Raw genomic sequence first — 17,903 nt, 5'->3', positions numbered from 1 at the left:
GAATGCTTCTGTCTCATTTTCTTGTGAAGATATTTCGTATTCCAATATAGGGCTCGAAGCGCTCTGAATGAATACTTGCCGATTCTACAAAAAGAGTGGTTCAAAACTCCTCTATCAAAAGAAAGGTGCAAATCTGTGAGTTGAATGCAAACATCACAAAACGGTTTCAGAGAATGCTTCTGTCTAGTTTTTAGGTGAAGAAAGTCCGGTTTCCAAAGAAGGCCTCAAAAAGCTCCAAATATCCACTTCCAAATGCGGCAAAAAACACTGTTCCAAAACTGCTCTATCAAAAGGAAGGTTCAACTGTGTGAGTTGAATGCATACATCAGAAAGGACTTTCTGAGAATGCTTCTGTCTAGATTTAATGTGACGATATTTCCTTTTCCACTTCAGGCCTGAAAGAGCTCTGAAAGAACACTTGCAGATACTGCAAAAAGAGTGTTTCACCACTGCTCTGTCAAGAGAAACGTTCTATTCTGTGAGTGGAATGCACACACCACAAAGCAGTTTCAGAGAATGCTTCTGTCTCGTTTTTAGGGGAAGGAATTCCCGTTTCCAACGAAGGTCTCAAAGAGCTCCGAACATTCACTTGCAGATCCTGCAAAGAGACTGTTTCTAAACTGCTCTATCAATAGTAAGGTTCGACTCCGTGAGTTGAATGCACGCATCATAAAGCAGTCTCTGAGAATGCTTCTGCCCAGCTTTCCTGTGACGATATTTCCTCTTCCACCATAAGGCTCAAAGCGCTCCGAATGCACACTTGCACATTCCTCAAAAAGAGTGTTCCAAAACTGCTCCAGCAACAGAAATGCTGAACTCTCTGAGTTGAATGCACACATGACAAAGCAGTTTCAGAGAATGCTTCTGTCCAGTGTTTATGTGAAGACATTCCCGTTTCCAACGAAGGTCTCCAAGAGCTCCGAACATTCACTTGCAGATTCTGCAAAAAGAGTGTTTCAAAACGGCTCTATCAATAGAAAGGTTCAACTCTGTGCGTTGAATGCACGCATCATAAAGATGTTTCTGAGAATGTTTCTGCCCAGTTTTTCTGTGACGATATTTCCTCTTCCACCATAAGACTCAAAGCGCTCCGAATGAAGACTTGGACAGTCCACAAAAAGAGAGTTTCAAAACTGCTCCGGCAACAGAAAGGTTCAACTCTGTGAGTTGAATGCACACATGACAAGGCAGGTTCAGAGAATGCTTCTGTCTACTTTCTATGTGAAGAAATTCCCGTTCCCAACGAATGCCTCAAAGAGTTCAAAATATCCGCTTACATATTCTGCAAAAACACTGTTTCAAAACTGCTCTATCAAAAGCAGGATTCCACTCTGTGAGTTGAATGCACACATCATAAGGAAGTTACCTGAGATTGCTTCTGCCCAGTTTTTATGTGAAGATATTTCTTCTTCCAGCGTAACCCTCTAAGCGCTCTGAATGAACACTTGCACATTCCACAAAAAGAGTATTTCCAAACGGCTCCAGCAAGAGAAACGTTCAACTCTGTGAGTTGAATGCACACATGACAAAGCAGTTGCAGAGAATGCTTCTGTCTCGTTTTTATCTGAAGATATTCCCGTTTCCAACGAATGCCTCAAAGAGTTCCAAATATCCACTTACAGATTGCGTAAAAGCACTGTTTCAAAACTGCTCTATCAAAAGCAAGATTCAACTCTGTGAGTTGAATGCACACATCTTAAAGACATTTCACAGAATGCTCCTGTCTAGATTTTATGGGAAAACATTCCCGTTTCCAAGGAAAGCCTCAAAGAGCTCCGAAAATCCACGTGCAGATTCTGCAAAAAGACTGTTTCCAAACTGCTCTATCAATAGGAAGGTTCAACTCTGTGATTTGAATGCACCCATCATAAAGAAGTTTCTGAGACTGCTTCTGTTAAGTTTGTATGTGAAGATATTCCTCTTTTCACCACAGGCCTCACAGCGCTCCCTGTGAATACTTGCAGTTTCTACACAATAGTGTTTTGAAACCGCTCTAACAAAAGAAACGTTCAACTCTGTGAGTTGAGTGCACACATCACAAAGCAGTTTCAGAGAATGCTTCTGTCTAGTCTGTATGGGAAGAAATTCCCGTTTCCAACAAAGGCCTCAAAGAGCTCCAAATATCCGCTTTCAGATTCTGCAAAAACTCTGTTTCAAAGCTGCTCTATGAACAGGCAGTTTCAAACCTGTGAGTTGAATGCACACATCAGAAAGAAGTTTCGGAGAAAGCTTCTGCCCAGTTTTAATGTGAAGATATTTCCTTTTCCACAATAGGCCTCAAAGCGCTCGGAATGAACACTTGCAGATTCCACACAATAGTGTTTCAAAACTGCGCTAACAAGAGGAAGGTTCAACTCTCTGAGTGGAGTGCACACATCACAAAGCAGTTTCAGACAATGCTTCCGTCTGGTTCGTATGTGAAGAAATTCCCGTTTCTGACGAAGGCCTCAAAGAGTTGAAAATATCCACATGCAGTTTCTGCGAAAACAGAGTTTCATAACTGCCCTATCAAAAGGAATGTTCAACCCTGTGAGTTGAATGCACACATCTTAAATCAGTTTCTGAGAATGCTTCTGTCTCATTTTCTTGTGAAGATATTTCGTATTCCAATATAGGGCTCGAAGCGCTCTGAATGAATACTTGCCGATTCTACAACAAGAGTGGTTCAAAACTCCTCTATCAAAAGAAAGGTGCAAATCTGTGAGTTGAATGCAAACATCACAAAACGGTTTCAGAGAATGCTTCTGTCTAGTTTTTAGGTGAAGAAAGTCCGGTTTCCAAAGAAGGCCTCAAAAAGCTCCAAATATCCACTTCCAAATGCGGCAAAAAACACTGTTCCAAAACTGCTCTATCAAAAGGAAGGTTCAACTGTGTGAGTTGAATGCATACATCAGAAAGGACTTTCTGAGAATGCTTCTGTCTAGATTTAATGTGACGATATTTCCTTTTCCACTTCAGGCCTGAAAGAGCTCTGAAAGAACACTTGCAGATACTGCAAAAAGAGTGTTTCACCACTGCTCTGTCAAGAGAAACGTTCTATTCTGTGAGTGGAATGCACACACCACAAAGCAGTTTCAGAGAATGCTTCTGTCTCGTTTTTAGGGGAAGGAATTCCCGTTTCCAACGAAGGTCTCAAAGAGCTCCGAACATTCACTTGCAGATCCTGCAAAGAGACTGTTTCTAAACTGCTCTATCAATAGTAAGGTTCGACTCCGTGAGTTGAATGCACGCATCATAAAGCAGTCTCTGAGAATGCTTCTGCCCAGCTTTCCTGTGACGATATTTCCTCTTCCACCATAAGGCTCAAAGCGCTCCGAATGCACACTTGCACATTCCTCAAAAAGAGTGTTCCAAAACTGCTCCAGCAACAGAAATGCTGAACTCTCTGAGTTGAATGCACACATGACAAAGCAGTTTCAGAGAATGCTTCTGTCCAGTGTTTATGTGAAGACATTCCCGTTTCCAACGAAGGTCTCCAAGAGCTCCGAACATTCACTTGCAGATTCTGCAAAAAGAGTGTTTCAAAACGGCTCTATCAATAGAAAGGTTCAACTCTGTGCGTTGAATGCACGCATCATAAAGAAGTTTCTGAGAACGTTTCTGCCCAGTTTTTCTGTGACGATATTTCCTCTTCCACCATAAGACTCAAAGCGCTCCGAATGAAGACTTGGACAGTCCACAAAAAGAGAGTTTCAAAACTGCTCCGGCAACAGAAAGGTTCAACTCTGTGAGTTGAATGCACACATGACAAGGCAGGTTCAGAGAATGCTTCTGTCTACTTTCTATGTGAAGAAATTCCCGTTCCCAACGAATGCCTCAAAGAGTTCAAAATATCCGCTTACATATTCTGCAAAAACACTGTTTCAAAACTGCTCTATCAAAAGCAGGATTCCACTCTGTGAGTTGAATGCACACATCATAAGGAAGTTCCTGAGATTGCTTCTGCCCAGTTTTTATGTGAAGATATTTCTTCTTCCAGCGTAACCCTCTAAGCGCTCTGAATGAACACTTGCACATTCCACAAAAAGAGTATTTCCAAACGGCTCCAGCAAGAGAAACGTTCAACTCTGTGAGTTGAATGCACACATGACAAAGCAGTTGCAGAGAATGCTTCTGTCTCGTTTTTATCTGAAGATATTCCCGTTTCCAACGAATGCCTCAAAGAGTTCCAAATATCCACTTACAGATTGCGTAAAAGCACTGTTTCAAAACTGCTCTATCAAAAGCAAGATTCAACTCTGTGAGTTGAATGCACACATCTTAAAGACATTTCACAGAATGCTCCTGTCTAGATTTTATGGGAAGACATTCCCGTTTCCAAGGAAAGCCTCAAAGAGCTCCGAAAATCCACGTGCAGATTCTGCAAAAAGACTGTTTCCAAACTGCTCTATCAATAGGAAGGTTCAACTCTGTGATTTGAATGCACCCATCATAAAGAAGTTTCTGAGACTGCTTCTGTTTAGTTTGTATGTGAAGATATTCCACTTTTCACCACAGGCCTCAAAGCGCTCCCTGTGAATACTTGCAGTTTCTACACAATAGTGCTTTGAAACCGCTCTAACAAAAGAAACGTTCAACTCTGTGAGTTGAGTGCACACATCACAAAGCAGTTTCAGAGAATGCTTCTGTCTAGTCTGTATGGGAAGAAATTCCCGTTTCCAACAAAGGCCTCAAAGAGCTCCAAATATCCGCTTTCAGATTCTGCAAAAACTCTGTTTCAAAGCTGCTCTATGAACAGGCAGTTTCAAACCTGTGAGTTGAATGCACACATCAGAAAGAAGTTTCGGAGAAAGCTTCTGCCCAGTTTTAATGTGAAGGTATTTCCTTTTCCACAATAGGCCTCAAAGCGCTCGGAATGAACACTTGCAGATTCCACACAATAGTGTTTCAAAACTGCGCTAACAAGAGGAAGGTTCAACTCTCTGAGTGGAGTGCACACATCACAAAGCAGTTTCAGACAATGCTTCCGTCTGGTTCGTATGTGAAGAAATTCCCGTTTCTGACGAAGGCCTCAAAGAGTTGAAAATATCCACATGCAGTTTCTGCGAAAACAGAGTTTCATAACTGCCCTATCAAAAGGAATGTTCAACCCTGTGAGTTGAATGCACACATCTTAAATCAGTTTCTGAGAATGCTTCTGTCTCATTTTCTTGTGAAGATATTTCGTATTCCAATATAGGGCTCGAAGCGCTCTGAATGAATACTTGCCGATTCTACAAAAAGAGTGGTTCAAAACTCCTCTATCAAAAGAAAGGTGCAAATCTGTGAGTTGAATGCAAACATCACAAAACGGTTTCAGAGAATGCTTCTGTCTAGTTTTTAGGTGAAGAAAGTCCGGTTTCCAAAGAAGGCCTCAAAAAGCTCCAAATATCCACTTCCAAATGCGGCAAAAAACACTGTTCCAAAACTGCTCTATCAAAAGGAAGGTTCAACTGTGTGAGTTGAATGCATACATCAGAAAGGACTTTCTGAGAATGCTTCTGTCTAGATTTAATGTGACGATATTTCCTTTTCCACTTCAGGCCTGAAAGAGCTCTGAAAGAACACTTGCAGATACAGCAAAAAGAGTGTTTCACCACTGCTCTGTCAAGAGAAACGTTCTATTCTGTGAGTGGAATGCACACACCACAAAGCAGTTTCAGAGAATGCTTCTGTCTCGTTTTTAGGGGAAGGAATTCCCGTTTCCAACGAAGGTCTCAAAGAGCTCCGAACATTCACTTGCAGATCCTGCAAAGAGACTGTTTCTAAACTGCTCTATCAATAGTAAGGTTCGACTCCGTGAGTTGAATGCACGCATCATAAAGCAGTCTCTGAGAATGCTTCTGCCCAGCTTTCCTGTGACGATATTTCCTCTTCCACCATAAGGCTCAAAGCGCTCCGAATGCACACTTGCACATTCCTCAAAAAGAGTGTTCCAAAACTGCTCCAGCAACAGAAATGCTGAACTCTCTGAGTTGAATGCACACATGACAAAGCAGTTTCAGAGAATGCTTCTGTCCAGTGTTTATGTGAAGACATTCCCGTTTCCAACGAAGGTCTCCAAGAGCTCCGAACATTCACTTGCAGATTCTGCAAAAAGAGTGTTTCAAAACGGCTCTATCAATAGAAAGGTTCAACTCTGTGCGTTGAATGCACGCATCATAAAGAAGTTTCTGAGAATGTTTCTGCCCAGTTTTTCTGTGACGATATTTCCTCTTCCACCATAAGACTCAAAGCGCTCCGAATGAAGACTTGGACAGTCCACAAAAAGAGAGTTTCAAAACTGCTCCGGCAACAGAAAGGTTCAACTCTGTGAGTTGAATGCACACATGACAAGGCAGGTTCAGAGAATGCTTCTGTCTACTTTCTATGTGAAGAAATTCCCGTTCCCAACGAATGCCTCAAAGAGTTCAAAATATCCGCTTACATATTCTGCAAAAACACTGTTTCAAAACTGCTCTATCAAAAGCAGGATTCCACTCTGTGAGTTGAATGCACACATCATAAGGAAGTTCCTGAGATTGCTTCTGCCCAGTTTTTATGTGAAGATATTTCTTCTTCCAGCGTAACCCTCTAAGCGCTCTGAATGAACACTTGCACATTCCACAAAAAGAGTATTTCCAAACGGCTCCAGCAAGAGAAACGTTCAACTCTGTGAGTTGAATGCACACATGACAAAGCAGTTGCAGAGAATGCTTCTGTCTCGTTTTTATCTGAAGATATTCCCGTTTCCAACGAATGCCTCAAAGAGTTCCAAATATCCACTTACAGATTGCGTAAAAGCACTGTTTCAAAACTGCTCTATCAAAAGCAAGATTCAACTCTGTGAGTTGAATGCACACATCTTAAAGACATTTCACAGAATGCTCCTGTCTAGATTTTATGGGAAGACATTCCCGTTTCCAAGGAAAGCCTCAAAGAGCTCCGAAAATCCACGTGCAGATTCTGCAAAAAGACTGTTTCCAAACTGCTCTATCAATAGGAAGGTTCAACTCTGTGATTTGAATGCACCCATCATAAAGAAGTTTCTGAGACTGCTTCTGTTTAGTTTGTATGTGAAGATATTCCACTTTTCACCACAGGCCTCAAAGCGCTCCCTGTGAATACTTGCAGTTTCTACACAATAGTGCTTTGAAACCGCTCTAACAAAAGAAACGTTCAACTCTGTGAGTTGAGTGCACACATCACAAAGCAGTTTCAGAGAATGCTTCTGTCTAGTCTGTATGGGAAGAAATTCCCGTTTCCAACAAAGGCCTCAAAGAGCTCCAAATATCCGCTTTCAGATTCTGCAAAAACTCTGTTTCAAAGCTGCTCTATGAACAGGCAGTTTCAAACCTGTGAGTTGAATGCACACATCAGAAAGAAGTTTCGGAGAAAGCTTCTGCCCAGTTTTAATGTGAAGGTATTTCCTTTTCCACAATAGGCCTCAAAGCGCTCGGAATGAACACTTGCAGATTCCACACAATAGTGTTTCAAAACTGTGCTAACAAGAGGAAGGTTCAACTCTCTGAGTGGAGTGCACACATCACAAAGCAGTTTCAGACAATGCTTCCGTCTGGTTCGTATGTGAAGAAATTCCCGTTTCTGACGAAGGCCTCAAAGAGTTGAAAATATCCACATGCAGTTTCTGCGAAAACAGAGTTTCATAACTGCCCTATCAAAAGGAATGTTCAACCCTGTGAGTTGAATGCACACATCTTAAATCAGTTTCTGAGAATGCTTCTGTCTCATTTTCTTGTGAAGATATTTCGTATTCCAATATAGGGCTCGAAGCGCTCTGAATGAATACTTGCCGATTCTACAAAAAGAGTGGTTCAAAACTCCTCTATCAAAAGAAAGGTGCAAATCTGTGAGTTGAATGCAAACATCACAAAACGGTTTCAGAGAATGCTTCTGTCTAGTTTTTAGGTGAAGAAAGTCCGGTTTCCAAAGAAGGCCTCAAAAAGCTCCAAATATCCACTTCCAAATGCGGCAAAAAACACTGTTCCAAAACTGCTCTATCAAAAGGAAGGTTCAACTGTGTGAGTTGAATGCATACATCAGAAAGGACTTTCTGAGAATGCTTCTGTCTAGATTTAATGTGACGATATTTCCTTTTCCACTTCAGGCCTGAAAGAGCTCTGAAAGAACACTTGCAGATACTGCAAAAAGAGTGTTTCACCACTGCTCTGTCAAGAGAAACGTTCTATTCTGTGAGTGGAATGCACACACCACAAAGCAGTTTCAGAGAATGCTTCTGTCTCGTTTTTAGGGGAAGGAATTCCCGTTTCCAACGAAGGTCTCAAAGAGCTCCGAACATTCACTTGCAGATCCTGCAAAGAGACTGTTTCTAAACTGCTCTATCAATAGTAAGGTTCGACTCCGTGAGTTGAATGCACGCATCATAAAGCAGTCTCTGAGAATGCTTCTGCCCAGCTTTCCTGTGACGATATTTCCTCTTCCACCATAAGGCTCAAAGCGCTCCGAATGCACACTTGCACATTCCTCAAAAAGAGTGTTCCAAAACTGCTCCAGCAACAGAAATGCTGAACTCTCTGAGTTGAATGCACACATGACAAAGCAGTTTCAGAGAATGCTTCTGTCCAGTGTTTATGTGAAGACATTCCCGTTTCCAACGAAGGTCTCCAAGAGCTCCGAACATTCACTTGCAGATTCTGCAAAAAGAGTGTTTCAAAACGGCTCTATCAATAGAAAGGTTCAACTCTGTGCGTTGAATGCACGCATCATAAAGAAGTTTCTGAGAATGTTTCTGCCCAGTTTTTCTGTGACGATATTTCCTCTTCCACCATAAGACTCAAAGCGCTCCGAATGAAGACTTGGACAGTCCACAAAAAGAGAGTTTCAAAACTGCTCCGGCAACAGAAAGGTTCAACTCTGTGAGTTGAATGCACACATGACAAGGCAGGTTCAGAGAATGCTTCTGTCTACTTTCTATGTGAAGAAATTCCCGTTCCCAACGAATGCCTCAAAGAGTTCAAAATATCCGCTTACATATTCTGCAAAAACACTGTTTCAAAACTGCTCTATCAAAAGCAGGATTCCACTCTGTGAGTTGAATGCACACATCATAAGGAAGTTCCTGAGATTGCTTCTGCCCAGTTTTTATGTGAAGATATTTCTTCTTCCAGCGTAACCCTCTAAGCGCTCTGAATGAACACTTGCACATTCCACAAAAAGAGTATTTCCAAACGGCTCCAGCAAGAGAAACGTTCAACTCTGTGAGTTGAATGCACACATGACAAAGCAGTTGCAGAGAATGCTTCTGTCTCGTTTTTATCTGAAGATATTCCCGTTTCCAACGAATGCCTCAAAGAGTTCCAAATATCCACTTACAGATTGCGTAAAAGCACTGTTTCAAAACTGCTCTATCAAAAGCAAGATTCAACTCTGTGAGTTGAATGCACACATCTTAAAGACATTTCACAGAATGCTCCTGTCTAGATTTTATGGGAAGACATTCCCGTTTCCAAGGAAAGCCTCAAAGAGCTCCGAAAATCCACGTGCAGATTCTGCAAAAAGACTGTTTCCAAACTGCTCTATCAATAGGAAGGTTCAACTCTGTGATTTGAATGCACCCATCATAAAGAAGTTTCTGAGACTGCTTCTGTTTAGTTTGTATGTGAAGATATTCCTCTTTTCACCACAGGCCTCAAAGCGCTCCCTGTGAATACTTGCAGTTTCTACACAATAGTGTTTTGAAACCGCTCTAACAAAAGAAACGTTCAACTCTGTGAGTTGAGTGCACACATCACAAAGCAGTTTCAGAGAATGCTTCTGTCTAGTCTGTATGGGAAGAAATTCCCGTTTCCAACAAAGGCCTCAAAGAGCTCCAAATATCCGCTTTCAGATTCTGCAAAAACTCTGTTTCAAAGCTGCTCTTTGAACAGGCAGTTTCAAACCTGTGAGTTGAATGCACACATCAGAAAGAAGTTTCGGAGAAAGCTTCTGCCCAGTTTTAATGTGAAGATATTTCCTTTTCCACAATAGGCCTCAAAGCGCTCGGAATGAACACTTGCAGATTCCACACAATAGTGTTTCAAAACTGCGCTAACAAGAGGAAGGTTCAACTCTCTGAGTGGAGTGCACACATCACAAAGCAGTTTCAGACAATGCTTCCGTCTGGTTCGTAAGTGAAGAAATTCCCCTTTCTGACGAAGGCCTCAAAGATTTGAAAATATCCACATGTAGTTTCTGCGAAAACAGAGTTTCATAACTGCCCTATCAAAAGGAATGTTCAACCCTGTGAGTTGAATGCACACATCTTAAATCAGTTTCTGGGAATGCTTCTGTCTCGTTTTCTTGTGAAGATATTTCGTATTCCAATATAGGGCTCGAAGCGCTCTGAATGAATACTTGCCGATTCTACAAAAAGAGTGGTTCAAAACTCCTCTATCAAAAGAAAGGTGCAAATCTGTGAGTTGAATGCAAACATCACAAAACGGTTTCAGAGAATGCTTCTGTCTAGTTTTTAGGTGAAGAAGTCCGGTTTCCAAAGAAGGCCTCAAAGAGCTCCAAATATCCACTTCCAGATGCGGCAAAAAACACTGTTCCAAACCTGCTCTATCAAAAGGAAAGTTCAATTGTGTGAGTTGAATGCATACATCAGAAAGGACTTTCTGAGAATGCTTCTGTCTAGATTTAATGTGACGATATTTCCTTTTCCACTTCAGGCCTGAAAGAGCTCTGAAAGAACACTTGCAGATACTGCAAAAAGAGTGTTTCACCACTGCTCTGTCAAGAGAAACGTTCTATTCTGTGAGTTGAATGCACACACCACAAAGCAGTTGCAGAGAATGCTTCTGTCTCGTTTTTATCTGAAGATATTCCCGTTTCCAACGAATGCCTCAAAGAGTTCCAAATATCCACTTACAGATTGCGTAAAAGCACTGTTTCAAAACTGCTCTATCAAAAGCAAGATTCAACTCTGTGAGTTGAATGCACACATCTTAAAGACATTTCACAGAATGCTCCTGTCTAGATTTTATGGGAAGACATTCCCGTTTCCAAGGAAAGCCTCAAAGAGCTCCGAAAATCCACGTGCAGATTCTGCAAAAAGACTGTTTCCAAACTGCTCTATCAATAGGAAGGTTCAACTCTGTGATTTGAATGCACCCATCATAAAGAAGTTTCTGAGACTGCTTCTGTTAAGTTTGTATGTGAAGATATTCCTCTTTTCACCACAGGCCTCAAAGCGCTCCCTGTGAATACTTGCAGTTTCTACACAATAGTGTTTTGAAACCGCTCTAACAAAAGAAACGTTCAACTCTGTGAGTTGAGTGCACACATCACAAAGCAGTTTCAGAGAATGCTTCTGTCTAGTCTGTATGGGAAGAAATTCCCATTTCCAACAAAGGCCTCAAAGAGCTCCAAATATCCGCTTTCAGATTCTGCAAAAACTCTGTTTCAAAGCTGCTCTATGAACAGGCAGTTTCAAACCTGTGAGTTGAATGCACACATCAGAAAGAAGTTTCGGAGAAAGCTTCTGCCCAGTTTTAATGTGAAGATATTTCCTTTTCCACAATAGGCCTCAAAGCGCTCGGAATGAACACTTGCAGATTCTACACAAGAGTGTTTCAAAACTGCGTTAACAAGAGGAAGGTTCAACTCTCTGAGTGGAGTGCACACATCACAAAGCAGTTTCAGACAATGCTTCCGTCTGGTTCGTATGTGAAGAAATTCCCGTTTCTGACGAAATCCTCAAAGAGTTGAAAATATCCACATGCAGTTTCTGCGAAAACAGAGTTTCATAACTGCCCTATCAAAAGGAATGTTCAACCCTGTGAGTTGAATGCACACATCTTAAATCAGTTTCTGAGAATGCTTCTGTCTCATTTTCTTGTGAAGATATTTCGTATTCCAATATAGGGCTCGAAGCGCTCTGAATGAATACTTGCCGATTCTACAAAAAAAGTGGTTCAAAACTCCTCTATCAAAAGAAAAGTGCAAATCTGTGAGTTGAATGCAAACATCACAAAACGGTTTCAGAGAATGCTTCTGTCTAGTTTTTAGGTGAAGAAAGTCCGGTTTCCAAAGAAGGCCTCAAAAAGCTCCAAATATCCACTTCCAAATGCGGCAAAAAACACTGTTCCAAAACTGCTCTATCAAAAGGAAGGTTCAACTGTGTGAGTTGAATGCATACATCAGAAAGGACTTTCTGAGAATGCTTCTGTCTAGATTTAATGTGACGATATTTCCTTTTCCACTTCAGGCCTGAAAGAGCTCTGAAAGAACACTTGCAGATACTGCAAAAAGAGTGTTTCACCACTGCTCTGTCAAGAGAAACGTTCTATTCTGTGAGTGGAATGCACACACCACAAAGCAGTTTCAGAGAATGCTTCTGTCTCGTTTTTAGGGGAAGGAATTCCCGTTTCCAACGAAGGTCTCAAAGAGCTCCGAACATTCACTTGCAGATCCTGCAAAGAGACTGTTTCTAAACTGCTCTATCAATAGTAAGGTTCGACTCCGTGAGTTGAATGCACGCATCATAAAGCAGTCTCTGAGAATGCTTCTGCCCAGCTTTCCTGTGACGATATTTCCTCTTCCACCATAAGGCTCAAAGCGCTCCGAATGCACACTTGCACATTCCTCAAAAAGAGTGTTCCAAAACTGCTCCAGCAACAGAAATGCTGAACTCTCTGAGTTGAATGCACACATGACAAAGCAGTTTCAGAGAATGCTTCTGTCCAGTGTTTATGTGAAGACATTCCCGTTTCCAACGAAGGTCTCCAAGAGCTCCGAACATTCACTTGCAGATTCTGCAAAAAGAGTGTTTCAAAACGGCTCTATCAATAGAAAGGTTCAACTCTGTGCGTTGAATGCACGCATCATAAAGATGTTTCTGAGAATGTTTCTGCCCAGTTTTTCTGTGACGATATTTCCTCTTCCACCATAAGACTCAAAGCGCTCCGAATGAAGACTTGGACAGTCCACAAAAAGAGAGTTTCAAAACTGCTCCGGCAACAGAAAGGTTCAACTCTGTGAGTTGAATGCACACATGACAAGGCAGGTTCAGAGAATGCTTCTGTCTACTTTCTATGTGAAGAAATTCCCGTTCCCAACGAATGCCTCAAAGAGTTCAAAATATCCGCTTACATATTCTGCAAAAACACTGTTTCAAAACTGCTCTATCAAAAGCAGGATTCCACTCTGTGAGTTGAATGCACACATCATAAGGAAGTTCCTGAGATTGCTTCTGCCCAGTTTTTATGTGAAGATATTTCTTCTTCCAGCGTAACCCTCTAAGCGCTCTGAATGAACACTTGCACATTCCACAAAAAGAGTATTTCCAAACGGCTCCAGCAAGAGAAACGTTCAACTCTGTGAGTTGAATGCACACATGACAAAGCAGTTGCAGAGAATGCTTCTGTCTCGTTTTTATCTGAAGATATTCCCGTTTCCAACGAATGCCTCAAAGAGTTCCAAATATCCACTTACAGATTGCGTAAAAGCACTGTTTCAAAACTGCTCTATCAAAAGCAAGATTCAACTCTGTGAGTTGAATGCACACATCTTAAAGACATTTCACAGAATGCTCCTGTCTAGATTTTATGGGAAGACATTCCCGTTTCCAAGGAAAGCCTCAAAGAGCTCCGAAAATCCACGTGCAGATTCTGCAAAAAGACTGTTTCCAAACTGCTCTATCAATAGGAAGGTTCAACTCTGTGATTTGAATGCACCCATCATAAAGAAGTTTCTGAGACTGCTTCTGTTTAGTTTGTATGTGAAGATATTCCTCTTTTCACCACAGGCCTCAAAGCGCTCCCTGTGAATACTTGCAGTTTCTACACAATAGTGCTTTGAAACCGCTCTAACAAAAGAAACGTTCAACTCTGTGAGTTGAGTGCACACATCACAAAGCAGTTTCAGAGAATGCTTCTGTCTAGTCTGTATGGGAAGAAATTCCCGTTTCCAACAAAGGCCTCAAAGAGCTCCAAATATCCGCTTTCAGATTCTGCAAAAACTCTGTTTCAAAGCTGCTCTATGAACAGGCAGTTTCAAACCTGTGAGTTGAATGCACACATCAGAAAGAAGTTTCGGAGAAAGCTTCTGCCCAGTTTTAATGTGAAGATATTTCCTTTTCCACAATAGGCCTCAAAGCGCTCGGAATGAACACTTGCAGATTCCACACAATAGTGTTTCAAAACTGCGCTAACAAGAGGAAGGTTCAACTCTCTGAGTGGAGTGCACACATCACAAAGCAGTTTCAGACAATGCTTCCATCTGGTTCGTATGTGAAGAAATTCCCGTTTCTGACGAAGGCCTCAAAGAGTTGAAAATATCCACATGCAGTTTCTGCGAAAACAGAGTTTCATAACTGCCCTATCAAAAGGAATGTTCAACCCTGTGAGTTGAATGCACACATCTTAAATCAGTTTCTGAGAATGCTTCTGTCTCATTTTCTTGTGAAGATATTTCGTATTCCAATATAGGGCTCGAAGCGCTCTGAATGAATACTTGCCGATTCTACAAAAAGAGTGGTTCAAAACTCCTCTATCAAAAGAAAGGTGCAAATCTGTGAGTTGAATGCAAACATCACAAAACGGTTTCAGAGAATGCTTCTGTCTAGTTTTTAGGTGAAGAAGTCCGGTTTCCAAAGAAGGCCTCAAAGAGCTCCAAATATCCACTTCCAGATGCGGCAAAAAACACTGTTCCAAACCTGCTCTATCAAAAGGAAAGTTCAACTGTGTGAGTTGAATGCATACATCAGAAAGGACTTTCTGAGAATGCTTCTGTCTAGATTTAATGTGACGATATTTCCTTTTCCACTTCAGGCCTGAAAGAGCTCTGAAAGAACACTTGCAGATACTGCAAAAAGAGTGTTTCACCACTGCTCTGTCAAGAGAAACGTTCTATTCTGTGAGTTGAATGCACACACCACAAAGCAGTTGCAGAGAATGCTTCTGTCTCGTTTTTATCTGAAGATATTCCCGTTTCCAACGAATGCCTCAAAGAGTTCCAAATATCCACTTACAGATTGCGTAAAAGCACTGTTTCAAAACTGCTCTATCAAAAGCAAGATTCAACTCTGTGAGTTGAATGCACACATCTTAAAGACATTTCACAGAATGCTCCTGTCTAGATTTTATGGGAAGACATTCCCGTTTCCAAGGAAAGCCTCAAAGAGCTCCGAAAATCCACGTGCAGATTCTGCAAAAAGACTGTTTCCAAACTGCTCTATCAATAGGAAGGTTCAACTCTGTGATTTGAATGCACCCATCATAAAGAAGTTTCTGAGACTGCTTCTGTTAAGTTTGTATGTGAAGATATTCCTCTTTTCACCACAGGCCTCAAAGCGCTCCCTGTGAATACTTGCAGTTTCTACACAATAGTGTTTTGAAACCGCTCTAACAAAAGAAACGTTCAACTCTGTGAGTTGAGTGCACACATCACAAAGCAGTTTCAGAGAATGCTTCTGTCTAGTCTGTATGGGAAGAAATTCCCATTTCCAACAAAGGCCTCAAAGAGCTCCAAATATCCGCTTTCAGATTCTGCAAAAACTCTGTTTCAAAGCTGCTCTATGAACAGGCAGTTTCAAACCTGTGAGTTGAATGCACACATCAGAAAGAAGTTTCGGAGAAAGCTTCTGCCCAGTTTTAATGTGAAGATATTTCCTTTTCCACAATAGGCCTCAAAGCGCTCGGAATGAACACTTGCAGATTCTACACAAGAGTGTTTCAAAACTGCGTTAACAAGAGGAAGGTTCAACTCTCTGAGTGGAGTGCACACATCACAAAGCAGTTTCAGACAATGCTTCCGTCTGGTTCGTATGTGAAGAAATTCCCGTTTCTGACGAAATCCTCAAAGAGTTGAAAATATCCACATGCAGTTTCTGCGAAAACAGAGTTTCATAACTGCCCTATCAAAAGGAATGTTCAACCCTGTGAGTTGAATGCACACATCTTAAATCAGTTTCTGAGAATGCTTCTGTCTCATTTTCTTGTGAAGATATTTCGTATTCCAATATAGGGCTCGAAGCGCTCTGAATGAATACTTGCCGATTCTACAAAAAAAGTGGTTCAAAACTCCTCTATCAAAAGAAAAGTGCAAATCTGTGAGTTGAATGCAAACATCACAAAACGGTTTCAGAGAATGCTTCTGTCTAGTTTTTAGGTGAAGAAAGTCCGGTTTCCAAAGAAGGCCTCAAAAAGCTCCAAATATCCACTTCCAAATGCGGCAAAAAACACTGTTCCAAAACTGCTCTATCAAAAGGAAGGTTCAACTGTGTGAGTTGAATGCATACATCAGAAAGGACTTTCTGAGAATGCTTCTGTCTAGATTTAATGTGACGATATTTCCTTTTCCACTTCAGGCCTGAAAGAGCTCTGAAAGAACACTTGCAGATACTGCAAAAAGAGTGTTTCACCACTGCTCTGTCAAGAGAAACGTTCTATTCTGTGAGTGGAATGCACACACCACAAAGCAGTTTCAGAGAATGCTTCTGTCTCGTTTTTAGGGGAAGGAATTCCCGTTTCCAACGAAGGTCTCAAAGAGCTCCGAACATTCACTTGCAGATCCTGCAAAGAGACTGTTTCTAAACTGCTCTATCAATAGTAAGGTTCGACTCCGTGAGTTGAATGCACGCATCATAAAGCAGTCTCTGAGAATGCTTCTGCCCAGCTTTCCTGTGACGATATTTCCTCTTCCACCATAAGGCTCAAAGCGCTCCGAATGCACACTTGCACATTCCTCAAAAAGAGTGTTCCAAAACTGCTCCAGCAACAGAAATGCTGAACTCTCTGAGTTGAATGCACACATGACAAAGCAGTTTCAGAGAATGCTTCTGTCCAGTGTTTATGTGAAGACATTCCCGTTTCCAACGAAGGTCTCCAAGAGCTCCGAACATTCACTTGCAGATTCTGCAAAAAGAGTGTTTCAAAACGGCTCTATCAATAGAAAGGTTCAACTCTGTGCGTTGAATGCACGCATCATAAAGATGTTTCTGAGAATGTTTCTGCCCAGTTTTTCTGTGACGATATTTCCTCTTCCACCATAAGACTCAAAGCGCTCCGAATGAAGACTTGGACAGTCCACAAAAAGAGAGTTTCAAAACTGCTCCGGCAACAGAAAGGTTCAACTCTGTGAGTTGAATGCACACATGACAAGGCAGGTTCAGAGAATGCTTCTGTCTACTTTCTATGTGAAGAAATTCCCGTTCCCAACGAATGCCTCAAAGAGTTCAAAATATCCGCTTACATATTCTGCAAAAACACTGTTTCAAAACTGCTCTATCAAAAGCAGGATTCCACTCTGTGAGTTGAATGCACACATCATAAGGAAGTTCCTGAGATTGCTTCTGCCCAGTTTTTATGTGAAGATATTTCTTCTTCCAGCGTAACCCTCTAAGCGCTCTGAATGAACACTTGCACATTCCACAAAAAGAGTATTTCCAAACGGCTCCAGCAAGAGAAACGTTCAACTCTGTGAGTTGAATGCACACATGACAAAGCAGTTGCAGAGAATGCTTCTGTCTCGTTTTTATCTGAAGATATTCCCGTTTCCAACGAATGCCTCAAAGAGTTCCAAATATCCACTTACAGATTGCGTAAAAGCACTGTTTCAAAACTGCTCTATCAAAAGCAAGATTCAACTCTGTGAGTTGAATGCACACATCTTAAAGACATTTCACAGAATGCTCCTGTCTAGATTTTATGGGAAGACATTCCCGTTTCCAAGGAAAGCCTCAAAGAGCTCCGAAAATCCACGTGCAGATTCTGCAAAAAGACTGTTTCCAAACTGCTCTATCAATAGGAAGGTTCAACTCTGTGATTTGAATGCACCCATCATAAAGAAGTTTCTGAGACTGCTTCTGTTTAGTTTGTATGTGAAGATATTCCTCTTTTCACCACAGGCCTCAAAGCGCTCCCTGTGAATACTTGCAGTTTCTACACAATAGTGCTTTGAAACCGCTCTAACAAAAGAAACGT

The sequence above is a fragment of the Pongo pygmaeus genome, chromosome 7 (assembly GCF_028885625.2).
Source record: "Pongo pygmaeus isolate AG05252 chromosome 7, NHGRI_mPonPyg2-v2.0_pri, whole genome shotgun sequence".
Lineage (NCBI taxonomy): Eukaryota > Metazoa > Chordata > Mammalia > Primates > Hominidae > Pongo > Pongo pygmaeus.
The sequence above is the reverse complement of the archived record's forward strand: the minus strand, read 5'-3'. Positions refer to the sequence as shown.